Source organism: Primulina tabacum, chromosome 6 (genome assembly GCF_025594145.1).
Source record: "Primulina tabacum isolate GXHZ01 chromosome 6, ASM2559414v2, whole genome shotgun sequence".
NCBI classification, from domain to species: Eukaryota; Viridiplantae; Streptophyta; class Magnoliopsida; order Lamiales; family Gesneriaceae; genus Primulina; species Primulina tabacum.
The window spans coordinates 41,326,896-41,344,018 of NC_134555.1; the positions used below are offsets into that span (position 1 = coordinate 41,326,896).

At 36.4% G+C, this 17,123-nt stretch overlaps 1 pseudogene; it reads right to left on the minus strand.

The window, feature by feature from the left end:
- Positions 1-1,785: 1,785 nt before the first annotated feature.
- On the minus strand, positions 1,786-3,426 carry LOC142549612 (anthocyanidin 3-O-glucosyltransferase 5-like; annotated as a pseudogene).
- Positions 3,427-17,123: the final 13,697 nt, after the last annotated feature.

Genomic DNA, 17,123 nt, shown 5'->3' on the forward strand with positions numbered 1-17,123 from the left:
TTTATTTATTATTTTACAACTTATTTAACAAGAAATTAATAGTCATCAATGTTAGTCTACGAAATATCGATATATAAAATTTATTATCTATGATATAGAATTGTAAAAATAAAAAGTAAAAAAATTCTTTAGCAGGTTAAATTAAATATTATGAGTTATATTTTACTATCAATATTACTATTTTATTTGTTTTTATGAGTTAGTCATAATGATTTTAAATTAATAATTATTCGTCTTTAGTATGCTTCGTTTTTGTATGTTATGATTAATACATTGATAAACTCCATAATTTGGTTGATTTTTAGGTTATTATGCTTTATACGTGGTGTTTGAATATATAATTTTTTTAAAAAAAAAATTTGTTTCAGTTCATTTTGTTCTATATATTATGTTCATTACAATTTATTATGTAACATAAAATCATTTGCTTGAATTTAATTTGGGAAACAATTTTGAAGGTAAGTTATATAAGTTCTTATAAATCGTCTAATATGATAAGAAATTAAGCCCAGATAAATAACAAAATGATTCAAATTGTTTTTTAGAAAATCGATTTTTTAAAATTTTATAATATAATTGATATTATGTGCAACGCACGTGCATTGTACTAGTTTGTTCTAAAAGCCTCAAGCTTGTCGTATGATAGATAACCCATAATCTTCACCATGTCGAGCCATTTACGTATTTCCTTCCAAATGCATAGCGAGGGCATTGAAATGAAAAACAAGGTGTTGGATAGATTCATCCTCAATGTTACATAGAATACACAATTTATTACACATACGGAAGTCTGTCTCTTGTAAAAAGCTTTTTATGGGCAAACATCTATAGTACAAATATGTGCTTAGGAAGAACACAATACCTACTCAATAGAGGCTTCCATGGCCATCTCCCTATTGAATGGAAGAAAAAATCGTAGGCCCCGATTCAGTCTTGCGCTTGTGCGAAACCAATTATCCAGTGTATGTGTGGCAGCATCTACTGAGCCCGTGCAACGAACCATCTCATTATAAATGTTTAAAACATGTTTGATAAACGGTGATTTATCTATATGCCAACCCCAATTCCAAACACACTCAAATCTGCTCTAGATGTGGTTGATCCATCAAATCCAAAGACTCTCTTTCCTGAAATGTATTTTCCGAAGAGTTTTAGCAATCAGAGTCTTGTTCCATGCTTTCAAATTTTTGAGTCCCAAGCCTCCATCAACCAACAGTTAGCACAACATGTCACATACAATGTGAGGGTGCTTAGTTGATCAAACAAACTTCAGACAACTGCACATTTGATCTCTATTGTCTAACGTTCGCTTGAATCTTCATAATTTAGTTAGCTTTTTTATTTGGCTACACATGTGTCATTCGAAATTCATCTCTCAAATATTTCCATAGGTCGCATTTAGATTGATTAATTTGAAGTTAGGGATTTCGAATCCATAATGAAAAAAATTCATGGACATGTTTAGTCAAATTAACTTGATAATTGATTTCAAATCCGAGATAGTTAATTTTTAAGTCATTATGATAGATTTCAAATTCATAAAAGAAAGTTTTCACAGCAGTACTGATCAACTTCAATCAAAACGCAACCTCTTCAGATTCATCGAGTCATTGGTGATCAACAAGCTCCTCCACTGACAAGATGGCATTCAACCTTTGCTCGTCATATGTTGAAATACACTGTTTCGACCATATTTTAACTTAAAAGTATGATTTTAACTAACGTAATAGAATGTGGTCTTAATTAATTAATAAAAAGTTTCAGCCCATTATTTGCAAGTAAATCAAAAGTAAAAGCGACACAATTATATCAAACATCACAAACCCAGTGACAATACAGGATCATAAGATTAAAGCAAACAATACAGGATCATTATCCTTAATTCATTGCATTATTTTTGGCCTCGATAATTGACAGGATCTTGCGCATGGATGTGTGAGACGAGCCACCTTCGTTTAGGCCATTTGTAGCTCTAGTTTTCAGTTGCATCATCCTATCTCTCATTCCTTGTCCATCTTTGTGCTCCATCAAAGTCCTCACCATCTTCTCTATCTCCTCCCTCCCCACCACTTTCTTCGTCGGCAATACCTCCGGCCGCACCGCCACCCCGAGCTCCTCCACCAAAAAGGTGGCGTTCATCCTTTGTTCGGCATACAGCGGTCAAGCTATCATCGGCACGCCACTCGCTATGCTCTCTAAAGTCGAGTTCCATCCACAGTGCGACATGAATCCTCCTATAGATGGATGCGCAAGGATTTCAACCTGTTGCCCCCACGTAGGCACGAGTATTCCGATATTTTTGGTCCGGTTCAAAAACCCTTCTGGCAAATAGTCATCTTCAGTGCCTTCGATGTTGTCAGGGAACAACGCATCATTCACATGACCTTTCTTCGGTGGCCGGATCACCCATACAAACCTCTGCTGGCTCAGCTCCAATCCACAAGCTAGCTCCGTGGTTTGCTCGGCCGATAACACCCCACCACTTCCAAATGACACAAAAAGAACACTATGATTGGGCTGTTTGTCTAACCAATCCATCAAATCACTTTGTAAACCGGTCGATTCGACGGGTCTCGTTAGTGGACCGATGGGATAAACCGGAGACTTACATACTGATTTCATAGCAACGTTTTCCGTGAAAGCTTGGAGGGTTTTGGCTTCCAAATCTTCACTAGTGTTCACCAAAATTCCATCAGATAAAGATAACCCTCTCCCAATTCTTAGATACTCGTGATACTGTTGATAATCCCTGTCCATCATCATGTCCACGGCGTCCTCGTGTCGAACCGGTTTGCAACCAGGAATTTTCAAGTGCCCCGGTTGGCCCTTTATTTGTTCATCAAGAATCGGGAAATACACAGACAAAGCAAGAAACCATGCAGTAGAAGTACATAGAATGAACTTGGGCATGTTAAACTCAGCCGCAATTTGCAGCGAGTCAGTACCGAAATAAACCACGATGAGGGCGTCCGGAAGGCGGTCCATGGCGGCGATTGCGGAGCGGACGACGGGCACAGCTTCCCGCATCATCAAGCACATTTGTGTCATCATCTTCGTAGAAGGGTCTACGAGGTTTGAAATATCAACAGGAGGAAGCCAGATAATTTCGACGAGTCCCCTCTCCCTGGGAGGGTTCATAAGTTTGGATTCCGAGGGTGCGCCGGTTGTGACTATAAGAACAGTGGAGCGGACATGGTGTTGTTCGGCGAGGCGCTTGGCGAGGGTGACAATGGGGACAACGTGTCCCGCCTCGGAACTGGAGAGCATAACGACGTGAAGATTATTGCTTGAGGCGTTATCCATGGCTGACCCTCCCTTTAACCAAGATTCACGACACTTTCTTGCAGGGATGAACAACACAGTTACGTTTGACAAAAAATAGTGAAGAAACCTTGGAAATAAACGCATGTTCTCTTATAGTATTGAAAAGATTGATCGTGTAACATTAATTTATTATTATCATTTAAATTTCTCTTTTTAACAATTTAATAGTTTTTTTAATATATAATTTAATAGTTATTATAGCACATGGGTGTTGTATGTATTTTTTAATATAATATATATATGGGGTAGTTATATGCATTATCTTTTAATTTTTTAATAATTTTTTTTAAAAAATGATTAGAAAACTAAATATGTGAAAGGTCAGTGCATGTCATGTCATTTTCCAATCAAGGTTTGTTTCAACCTACTCGTGCAGGCACTGTCTGCACGGGTAATGAACGGCCCGGATCACTCCACATTAGTGATCCGGGCCCACCTCCCTGTAAAAAAAAAAAAAAAATTGGCTCGAAAAAATCCGAGCCGTTGGATCGACCCCTGCAGGCAGTGCCCGCAGGGATAGGGTCGACCGAACCTCCAATCAATCAGACAAATGAGCTGTATTGGTATTTCACTAATCTTCTCCATTACTTGAATTTAATGGACGTGTGAGAATGAAATCCACTTAGAGTCTGACAAAAATATGTGATTAGGCATTTCTGTGAGACGATCTCACGAATTTTTATTTGTGAGATGAGTCAATCCTACCGATATTCGCAGCATAAAAAGTAATATTTTTCAGTGGATGACCCAAATAAAATATATGTCTCACAAAATACGACATGTTAGACCGTTCTCACACATATTTTAGCCAAAATATGTAAGAATGAACTCCGAAAACTCGTATTTTCAAGCATCCCGATCCTTAAAGTTTTGTTTTTGTTTTGGATTTCAATTTTATTTATTAATATTATTTCCATACTACATATTATTAATTACTTCCATTTATTATTTTTATTGTTATTACTCAAATATTTTTTATCGTCTTTTATAAATATATTTCTCATTATTACTACTATTATTACTATCATTATTATTAATTTATTTAATACTATTATTTTCCTTGTTACTTATTTTTTAAGTATTATTATTATTAATATTATTATTATTATTATTTATTTATTTATTATTCTTCTTATTGTTTATGTTAAATTATTTTTTATTTATAAATCTAACCATCAATAATATATTTTTCTTACAGGTTTTGTTCCCCAAATTGAAACCTCGTTCTTTTATCAGTGAAGAAAATATGTGTTTTTCATGGTACAATTCACCATTTATTCTTTTCCACCCATTTTTTGACAAAAAAAAATATTATTAATTATGTCTCCTAGTTTCACTGGGTTGACAATCTTTATTCAATGAATTGGATCAGTGGTTTTTAGGAATGAGTCTAATTAAATTATCGAAATGTATTTAATATTGTAGGTTTTGAATTTAAGAAAATTGACCGATTTCTTACCTTTTTCTGTGCAGAAGAAAAATTGTTGATTTACTATGGTCAAATACATCGTTTCAAAGGCTAGAAATTTTGTTTCTTTTATTTGCTTATGGTAAAAAAATCATATATCATTGGGTTTTTTTATATTTAATTTTAAAAAAAATGCAAAAATAATTTTAAAAAGAAATTTCGAAAAAATACTTTAATCCGTGCTTGGTAAGCACGGACGCTGCACCAGTATTATATATTAATTAACATTCTTTTTTCACGAAAACCCTATATCATTTCAAAAAGTAAAATTATATTTTGGAATGATTGGTGTATAGATGTAATGCACAAAAATGCAGAACACACCGCCAACTATATATTAATTAACATTATTTTTTCACGAAAATAAAGCACACCAAGACAACACTCATTTCACTTTGCCAACACATTATTTGGGACACAATTGATGCCCGTAACCTTTTGCGTGATCGCAGGAGCGCATGGGAAAAGAAAAGTGGGTCTCATGTGAGATCGTCTCACGGATCATTGAAAGGAATTTTATTCCTTGATATATTTTCTTTTTTTATCTTTAATATTTTGCCTTTCTAGACATGAGAATAATCTCGAAATTGATGATATGATCTCGTATAAATTCAATATATGATATAAGACTATATTTGATATGACTTATAATATTTTTAAGATATGATATCATAATATCTTTAATATATTATCCTTGTTTTAAAAAGAGTTTGTTTCCTAATGAAATTGCGTCTCTATGTTAAATAGGACTCAAAGGAGAAGAAACGAGAGGAGGAACCATATAGAGCATAAAACTTTCGGAGAGACAGAGATGCATTTGTACGAAGAAAATATTTTCTGATTGAAGCAATCTCGCGTTGTTGATAAAGTGTTGCTGTGAAGTGCTGACAACATCTGAAGACAACACCTAATCACTGTTTTGATTAGTGCGCTGATTTTTGAAGACTTTTTCACTTCTCAGTTGATGCATCCTATGTATTTTGGTTATACGGTTTGTTAGAGGTTTAGGATGCAATTTGTTACTCACCTTAATAAGGGAGTTGTTTTATTCTTTCACTAGTATTGGTTTTTGTAAACTTACAAGTTTTTCTAGTGAATTATTTTGCCCTGAGGCACCGCACAAGTATTTTATACTTGTGCATAATTTATCTCTCGTATCTCGTATTGTTATCATTCAAGTTGCGTGTTAGTGTGTCAAACTATAATTTCCGCTGCATGTTGTCGTGGGTGTTACAACACCTACGCACAACACCTACATTCTGATACACACAACACTCACCCTCGTCACATTCACTCTGTGGAAACGGAACTTTCAATTGGTATCAGAACCTCCACTTGACGCTACTAAGTGAGATCATGTTTTGTTTTGTTTTCCAGGTGGAAAAGGATCATGGAAGCATCAACAAACACTGTTTTTAGACCTCCCGTATTGGATGGATCAAACTATGCATTATGGAAAGTAAAGATGAGGGTTTTTATTAAATCAATTGAAGAAAGAGCTTGGCAGCGTGTACTTGATGGTTGGAGTCCACCAAAGATTGAGGATGCTGATGGAGACACTCGGCTCAAACCTGAAAGTACATGGACAATCAATGAAGTGCAAATGTCAAATTTTAATTCCAAGGCTCTCAATGCTATATTCTCGTCTGTTGACACAAGGATGTTTAATTTAATCACCAATTGTGTCTGTGCCAAAGAAGCTTGGGATATACTTCAGAAACATTGTGAAGGATCCGAGAGTGTGCGTAAAACTAGGCTAAGGATGGTGGCATCAAAATTTGAAAGCCTGAGAATGGAGGACAAGGAATCTATTCTTGAGTATGATAGCCGGTTGAGACAACTTTCTAATGAAGCTCACAGTCTTGGAGATCCCATGTCCAATGAAAGATTGGTGAACAAAGTTTTAAGATCTCCACCTGAGAGATTTAATGTCAAATTTTGTGCAATTGAAGAATCTAAAGACACTTCAACAATCAACCTGGATGAATTAATGAGTTCCCTCAGAACTTTTGAGATGAATCTTGATTTACAAAAGAAGGATAAAGGAAAGACAATAGCCCTTGAAGTTTCAACTGACTCTTATGATGAAATCCTTCAAATATCTAAAGAAGTGAATGAATCTGATTTAGGTGAAGATTCTATCTCTCTAATTACTAAGAAATTCGGTGATTACTTGAAGAAAATGAGAGAGAAGAAGAAAATTGGACAAAAATCTGTGTTGCCCAATATCACCACTTCTGCAAAAGCTCAAAAGTTTACTCCTATGAAAGGACAATTTCGACCAAAAACTGAATTGCAAATCCAATCAAATGTCAGAAATTTGGACTCAGTACAATGCAGAGAGTGTTCTGGATTTGGACACTATGTCAATGAGTGTGTCAATCGACTTCGGAGAAACAAAGGCATGGCTGTCACTTTGAGTGATGAAGAGTCTGATGATGATCAAGGATCAAATGAATCTGAAAATCACACATCGTTGTCTGCTGTGATCAAGGAGAAGCGTTCAATGAAAATCTATCCTTTAGGTGTTGCCACAGGTGTTGCAATACCTGGTCGCAACATCTCTTCAAATTCAGTGTGTCTTAATTCTACAACCCTTGGTGAATCAAGTCAGTCTGAAAACCAAGAAGTAGATGATGATGAAGTCACTCTGGAAAGTGTGCAGACAATGTATAAAGAATTGTATGAAGACTGGATCAAAAGAAATAAAGTGAATGCAAACTGAGCTGAAGTCACAAGTATCACGACTTAAAGTAATCTTGAGCAAGAAAGATCTGGAATTACGCAAAGTCAAGGAAGAGCTTGGAGAAGCAACTCAAATTCTTGCGAAGCTTAATTCAAGTTCATCCAAACTTGATTCACTCTTGATGATTGAAAAGAATGACAAAGCTGGACTTGGTTATACGAATCACCAGTTTGAAATAGGAGAGTCTTCCAACACTGAAAGAAAACCAACTGTCTTTGTCAAAGGAAGTGCTAAAATCTCGATTGCTACATACACTGAAAAAGGTGTTTCATCAAAGAGGCAAATATCTACAAAGAAGTCCAAGTCCAGAAAACGCCACTTTATCTGCCACTACTGCTTTAGACCTGATCATATCAAACCCTACTGTCTTAAACTGAGAGATGACTACAAAAGATGGGAATCTGAACAGGTGTTGCCACAGGTGTTATACAACACCCGGCGTAACACTGCCAATAGGAAACCATCGGTAAAAAGGGTTTGGGTGCCAAAGGATAATATTCAATGTTCTGTTATTTATACTTCGTTAAAAACTAACATTGCAGGAATATGGTACTTTGACAGTGGCTGTTCACGCCACATGACATGTTCTAAAGACTATTTGACTGACTATGTTGAACTAAGGAATGGTCATGTGACGTATGGTGGAGGTACTAAAGGAAGAATAGCTGGCAAAGGGACATTGAATGTTGATGGACTGCCTAGTCTACACAATGTGATTTATGTCGAAGGACTTAACTCAAACTTAATAAGCATAAGTCAACTTTGTGATGATGATTTACATGTTAAGTTTGATAAAAACAATTGTGAAGTTTTTGATAATACTGATACATGTATTTTGACAGGTACAAGGTCGGCTGACAATTGTTATCAACTTGGAGAGGACCCTGTGTGCAATCATTCAAAAGTGAGTGAACTAAACTTGTGGCATCAAAAATGGGTCATGCAAACTTCAAGACATTAAAGAACCTTGGTAAATACGATTCTGTGAGAGGTATGCCTAATTTATCCTCTGGAATTCTTATGTTTGTGGTGCATGTCAAAAGGGTAAGCAAACACGTGTTCCCCATCAAGTGTTGCAACACTTTGGGACAACTCGATGTCTTGAACTCTTGCACATTGATCTTATGGGTCCAATGAAAGTGGAAAGCCTTGGAGGTAAGAAGTATTCATGTGTTTGTGTGGATGATTTCTCTCGCTTTACATGGGTAAGTTTTCTTAGAGAAAAATCCGACACATTTGCTGTTTTTAAGAAATTACATGCTAAGATTACTAATCTATATGATTTGAGGGTTGGTAAGATAAGGACCGACCATGGTAAAGAATTTGAAAACTCACACTTCATATCATTCTGTGAAAAGAGAGGGATAACTCATGAATTTTCGGCCCCTAAGACTCCTCAACAAAATAGAATAGCCGAAAGGAAGAATAGGACACTGCAAGAAATGGCTAGGGTCATGTTGAGTTCAAAGAATATTTCAAAACGATTTTGGGCCGAGGCCTTAAACACAGCATGTCATATTTCAAATCGTGTGTACTTAAGGAGTGGTTCTACTATGACATCCTATGATATCATCATGGGAAAGAGGCCAAACCTGAAGTACTTTCATGTTTTTGGGTGTGTATGTTATGTTTTGAATGACCGAGACCATCTTGCAAAGTTTGACTCTAAAAGTGACAAGTGTTTATTTCTTGGTTATTCATCCAATAGTCGTGCATATCGCGTGTATAATCTCAGAACAAGAACGACTATGGAATCTATTAACGTTGTTTTTGACGATCTTGCAGATCTAACGGGAAAAACAATCGAGGATGATATTGATGGGCTACTGAACATAAGTGAGACACTGCCTAACACAGATGTTGCACCCGGTGTTGTAACACCTGAGACAACACCTCCACTGGCAGAATCAAATGATAACCAGGAGAGTATACTGAAAATGATGATGTTGTAACCAATGAAGGGATTGATATTCCCAGTAAGATTCAGAAAAATCATTCATCATCTCAGATCATTGGAGAAGCATTTGGAGGAATGCAAACTAGAAGAAAGGAGAAGGTAGATTATCGGAAAATGATGTGTCTAGTATGCATGACGTCCGTATACTCTCAAGTAAGTCATTCTTGTTTTGTTTCACTCATTGAACCCAAAAATATAAATGAAGCCTTAAAAGATGAATTTTGGGTTGATGCGATGCATGAGGAACTTGAACAATTTGTTAGGAATGATGTGTGGGATTTGGTTCCCAGACCTGATAATGTGAATGTTATTGGAACCAAATGGATTTTTAAAAAAAAAAACTGATGAATCTGGGATTGTTGTGAGAAATAAAGCTAGGTTAGTTGCTCAAGGGTATACTCAAATTGAAGGAATTGATTTTGATGAAACATTTGCCCCTGTTGCCCGGATTGAGTCAGTCCGACTTTTACTTGCTATCGCTTGTCACATGGACATAAAACTATATCAAATGGATGTGAAAAGTGCTTTTTTGAATGGTATTTTGAATGAAGAAGCTTATGTAAGCCAACCTAAAGGGATTCGAAGATCCAAACCACCCGAACCATGTCTACAAGTTGAAGAAGGCACTTTATGGACTTAAACAAGCTCCACGAGCATGATATGGTAGGCTTACTGAATATCTGCTTGACTTAGGCTTCAAACGAGGTGAGGTTGATAAAACACTTTTTATTCAAAAATCGAAGCATGATATTCTTGTGTGTCAAATTTATGTGAATGACATCATTTTTGGTGCTTCTTCTCAAAAGCATGTTGATGAATTTGTTAAATACATGTCTACCACATTTGAAATGAGCATGGTAGGAGAATTAAGTTTCTTTCTTGGATTGCAAATTAAACAAATGCATGATGGTATCTTTCTGTGTCAATCCAAGTATGCCAAGAATTTGGTGAAGAAATTTTCTACCGAGAACACTAAACACATGAAAACACCAATGGGGTCGACTGAAAAATTGTCCAAAGACGATGTTGCTGCAGGATGTTGACAACACCCAGTATCGCAGCATCATAGGCAGTCTTCTTTACTTAAGTGCAATTCGTCCCGACATCATGTTTAGTGTATGTTTGTGCGTCAGGTACCAGGCTGATCCTAAAGTCACTCATTTAAAAGCTGTCAAAAGAATTTTGAGATATATAGCCAGGACATTTAACTTAGGTTTGTGGTACACCAAAGAAACAAACACAAATCTAGTGGGGTTTAGTGATGCTGACTGGGCTGGAAATCTAGATGATAGGAAGAGTACCACTGGAGGATGTTTTTATCTAGGTAACAATTTGGTGTCATGGTATAGTAAAAAGCAAAATTGTGTATCTCTGTCCACTGCTGAATCTGAATATGTTGCAGCTGCTAGCTGTTGTTCACAACTTTTGTGGATGAATCAAATGATTAAATACTATGATTTCAACAGTGACACCTTAATTGTATACTGTGACAATTCAAGTGCAATTGATATTTCAAAAAATCCAGTACAACACTCTCGAACGAAACACATAGACATTAGACATCATTTTATTCGAGATTTGGTTGATAAGGGTACAATTCGAATGAAATTTGTTAGAACTGAGAACCAACTGGCTGATATTTTTAAAAAACCATTGGATTTTGAGAGATTTTCCAATCTTAGGAAGTCTCTCAGCTTGTGTGCACAATGATCACTCACGGATGTTGTCCTCGGTGTTACAACACCTGTGGACAACACTCAGCATGCATGTGCATTTTATTTTTAGGATGCTAGACATATTGCATACATCCTGTTTTGTGTGAAGCCTGTACAAGTGAAGGATACTGAATGATGTGCTCTCAGTTGTGAATCAAACTTTCTATCAAAATTTTCTGAAGTATGGAGTGTGCTCAATCAAAGTCATTAAGCTGTGAGAATGTTCGTGTACCACATGATCTTGTCCAATGTAGAAAATGACTTAGAAAATTCTTGAGCAATAAGGTGAAAAATAGAAAAGAAAAAAATTGTTGTTTAGAAGAAAATGGAAAAAGCTACCTAGAGGAGTCCAATGAAGACCGTTCTTCTAGTGTGGGAGCTATCACTTCTAATTCAAAATACAATTGAAAAAAGCTACCTAGAGGAGTCCTATGAAGACCGTTCTTCTAGAGTGGGAGCTACCATGTCTGAATTAAAAATGTTCAAGAAAGTTTGAGTCCAACTTGTGAGTGTTGCCAAGAGGTGTTGCCAACACCTAAGTACAGACTGATCACAGTTTGATCACATGCGTGTGCATTTCATTTTTGATCATATTTTAGGCATAAATTTAATTCATTCATACTGCTGTTATGTGAATTCATCATGACCAGTGGGCTATCAGTTTTTAATTCATGAAATACGAAGAAAACCCTAACCGACTTAATTTTGAAATTTCTTGATTTCTAACTGTTTGTGGGGTTAATTCGACGTGGTGTTTTATCCTGCCTGATTTCTTGAAATAATGATGGCACTGTTTCAGAAAGTTACCGTTGCGTGAGAGTAAAAATTGAGTTGAAAAGGTGCTGAAGTTGCGGCTCAACAGAATGTTACCGTTGGAGAGTTGTGCTTAAATAATTAGGAATGGACGAAGAATAACTTTAATGTTTAGTATTTTCCCTCACATTTTAAAATTTCTCCTGCCCTCACTATTCATTGTTTTTGCTTAAAATATCTCTGTTCTTCGCGATTTTTCTGTGTCCTTCGAACCGATCTACTTCTTTTGTTCTTGATTTCGCAGATGGCTGGCTTTGATCCTCACGACATTAGGAGTGAAATGGCTGCGAGCATGGGTGGAAAATCACCTGACACAACACCCACAGCCGAAACCAATGTTGAGGGGATGGAAATTGTGGGCGTGTCAGAAGAACCTACTCCGCTGGAAATGATCGCTCCTGGTGAACCTGGGAACGAGATCAATGTCGAGAATCCACCGGACTTTGAAGTCTTGAATAAAGCTTTTCCCACTGCTCCTATGCGCCGAAGGTCAAAGAGACAAGCAGGGTTCGATCCTGACTTTGTTCCAACCAAGAAACCACGGGCATCTACCTCCTCAAATCTTCTGGACCCTGATTTCTCATCTGGAGACGACTCCAATGATGATGATTTTGAGTTGGTGACTCGCCCCAAACCAACCGTTGCTACAAAGGAACCCGGCTCTACTTCTGGTATTCAAAAACAAAACCCCATCACAGATACTCAACATGTTGCAGAAGAAAGAGTTCCTGATGAGCCTGTAGAAGATGAACAATCTATGGCCGAGTTTCTTGCTCACCTTAAGGAAGAAAAGGCTGCCAAGAAACAAATTTCTAAGGATGATAAACCTGATTCAGAAATGATGAAGGAGTTTGAGCAAAACCGACCTGGAGCTTCTTCCTCTTCATCGTCTGTATCTGACTTTGAATCTGAGGAACAGGGTGATGATGAATCTGAGGATATTGGCTCTGAAGCTAGTGAGTCTTCTGATGATGTTGCTGCTACTGCTGCCGGTGTTGAGGTGGATGTTGACAACACCGAGCGCCACATTGACTCGGCTGACTATGATTTAAGTAAGTCTTTTTCCCCCAAATTTTATTCTGAGGATGCCTTGGCATTATGGCCGCTGTTTGTTCAGAGAGAGCTGATTGAGGAGAAAAATATTGATGTTAATGCATATGGGAAATACAATTTGATTGAGTTTCTCAAGAACCGAAGGTTGCTATCCACAGTCACTACTGTTATGCCCTACTGTCGCCGTGTAGTGTTAGAATTCTACTGCAATCTCCTGGGCAGTGTTGGAGATGAGGAATCGGTGAAGTATGGGAGAGTGTTTGTTCGTGATCGTATCTACAAGTTCTCACCTTCTGTGATCAATGCATTCTACAACACTCCGGATATTGAGGAAGTTGACGAGGATCTGGACATAAATGCTGTAACCTCTGTGCTCACTGGAGGCCTGATCAAAGTATTCCCTGATTATCCCAAGAAGTTGAGTGCTGCTAATCTCACTTCTTTTTTCTCCGTGCTGCACAAGACATCAATCTGGAATTGGACACCGTCAACCAATTCTACTACTGTGACTAGATCTCAGGCCCTGGTGTTGTTTGCTATCGGTACTGGAAGGGCCTTTAACTTTGGAAATCTGGTGTTCAGGACAGCATTGCAATATGCTGAAGGAGACTTCAAGAAAACAAAGCTGCCCTACCCTTCACTGATTTATGGAATCTTGGAATCTCAAGGTTTCTCATTAGGGATATTGATGAAGATCATTGCCCTGTCAGAGATCCTCTGAAGATTTCTCCTGCTTATTTCAAAGGCAACAGAAAGATCGATCTGTCCTTGGCTGCATTCAAATGTTGCTCTGGATGTTGGCAACACTGATGATACTACATCTGAACATGTGCCTGAGACAGCTGAACATCCACCAACAGATGTTCCTCCTACTGGTTATGTCACATTGTCTATCTCCTACATTCAAGCTCAGATTGCCTATGGTCGACAACAGATTGAAAATGCCAAGAAAACCATTGAACATTATGAAAATCAAGTGGCTGACTATGAGCTTCTGCTGGGTGAAAGTGCCCATTGTGGACAAAAAGGGGGAGTAGATACAGCAGATATAGCTGGAACCAGTGGAGCAAAAATGACTGATGATGATGATGATGATGGCAGTAATGAAGGATAATGAGATTTTGAGTTTTTTTCTCTCTTGATGGTATTGGTCTCTCTTGATGGTTTTAGTATTTTAGTTGTCCTTTTATTCTCTTTGATCTTTGTCCCTCCTGATTAATGAACTATTTCGGTGTTATGATCTGAATGTTGCAACATTTAACATACAACACCTGTGTGAACTGTATTTTTCATCAGGGGAAGGCTTAACGGTAGAATTCAGGGGGAGTCAACTAAAGTTGGCTGAGTCACTGATTTGCTAACTCAGGGGGAGCTGAGCCGTACAACCTTTTTTGGGTTGTTTTGTCCAGAAAGGCAAAAAATGGGAGATTGAAAGGAATTTTATTCCTTGATATATTTTCTTTTTTTATCTTTAATATTTTGTCTTTCTAGACATGAGAATAATCTCGAAATTGATGATATGATCTCGTATAAATTCAATATGTGATATAAGACTATATTTGATATGACTTATACTATTTTTAAGATATGATATCATAATATCTTTAAGATATGATATCACAATATCTTTAAGATATTATCCTTATTTTAAAAAGAGTTTGTTTCCTAATGAAATTGCGTCTCTATGTTAAATAGGACTCAAAGGAGAAGAAACGAGAGGGGGAACCATATAGAGCATAAAACTTTCGGAGAGACAGAGATGCATTTGTACGAAGAAAATATTTTCTGATTGAAGCAATCTGGCGTCGTTGATAAAGTGTTGCTGTAAAGTGCTGACAACATCTGAAGACAACACCTAATCACTGTTTTGATTAGTGCGCTGATTTTTGAAGACTTTTTCACTTCTCAGTTGATGCATCCTATGTATTTTGGTTATACGGTTTGTTAGAGGTTTAGGATGCAATTTGTTACTCGCCTTATTAAGGGAGTTGTTTTATTCTTTCACTAGTATTGGTTTTTGTAAACTTACAAGTTTTTCTAGTGAATTATTTTGCCCTGAGGCACCGCACAAGTATTTTAATTTATCTCTCGTATCTCGTATTGTTATCATTCAAGTTGCGTGTTAGTGTGTCAAACTATAATTTCCAGCTGCATGTTGTCGTGGGTGTTACAACACCTACGCACAACACCTACATTCTGATACACACAACACTCACCCTCGTCACATTCACTCTGTGGAAACGGAGCTTTCAATCATAACCTGTGAGATGGGTCAACCCTACCTATATTCACAATAAAAAGTAATACTCTTAGCATAAAAAGTAATACTTTTGCATGGGTGACCCAAATAAGAGATCCGTCTAATAAATACGACCCGTGAGACCGTTTCACACAAGTTTTTGCCGGAAAGAAAAGGGGATGCAATATTTTGTCTTGTACAACTTGTAGATTCCCCATTATGCCCCTCTTTTTTCATAATGAAATATGTGGGCGTAGATTAGGTCAATTGTGAGATTGTGAGATGAAAATTTCAAAGAAATCGAAATATTATATATATATATATATATATATATAGAGTTCTTAACTTAACATATTTTGATGATTTTGTTATTCAATTCATTCAAAAAATAATTTTATGTTTTCCGGGACTTGGTTAAAAGTAAAACTAAGAAAAATATACTACTTAATATAAAAACTATATCATATATTTGGAAATACATAATTAGGACAAAGGTTGCAATCCATAGATAGTTCGTTTAATATGTGACTTGTTTTTAGATATTTCTTTGTCGACAATTTCGACAAGCTTATGATATTGTCTTTTGACCATCATACACAAAATTGAGAAAATATTATACTAGAATATTAACATCTTGTACAAATACAACTCAGTTGAGGTCACACTTCTAAATTGAGACTTTAACAACTTTGGCAAATACTTGTGTGAGACGGTCTCACGGATCGTATTTTGTGAGACATATATCTTATTTGCGTTATCAAAGAAAAAATATTATTTTTTATTGTGAATATCGGTAGGGTTGACCTGTCAGATAAAAATTCCCGAGATCGTCTCATAAGAGACCTACTCTTGGTTATTTCCTCGGATTACAGAGAATTTCCATCTATGGAAAAATTTTTTTTTATGAAATAATTTATATGTTTAAAATTACAATCAATCGATTGAATTGCAGGAATACTTTCCTTTAATTTCGTTTTACCCCACATTTTTCCCTAATTATAAATAAGCACTCCCAGATTTTACCCTTATTCGTTGGGTCAGTTAAAAAAGTAGGAGTGAGATAGAAAGTATTTAAAAAACAAGGATTCTGACTTTTTTTTAAGAAACAAGGAGTTGACTTCTGATTATTACGTTAACTGCAATTAAACTCTTTAACTTAATTAATTCTCCCCTTCTTTTTCTTCTCTGTCGACACACATCTTCCCCCAATTAAAATTTACGAGTTTTTTTCCCCAAATCGAGATATATCGACCCAAAACCAATTTAATCGACTATGATGAGTAGACCCAACAATCAACAATGTCGACCATCATTGGTCGACCAATTGTTGGTCGACCAAAGAGCTTTGGTCGATCAACAGTGTCGACCATCAACCAAAGCTTTGGTCGACCATTGTTTAATTTTGGTCGATCATTGTTGGGTCTTGGGTAGATTCAAGAGTGAATAGATGGTCGATCTAAGTTTGGTCGACTCACGTTTGAGAAATTTTTTTCTTCAATCAGTCGATCGACCAATGAAATAAAAAATTAATCGAAATAAACGTTAATATTATCAGATTATTATTAGTCATTGCGTCAATTTGTGCTGAGAATTGTAGTCGGAAATGAAATGAAAAAGGGGTCGACAGAGAGGATTTAAGTTGAGTCGACTGATGAGAATGAATTACGTGTTTAAATGTAAATGTATATATGTAAACAAATTTAATGATATATTTAAACTTAAAATAAAAAATATTTAAGTAAATTGACTAATAAATCATTTTTTTTAAATACTTCACGGTGGACTCCATTTTCCCTAAATTTCCCCAC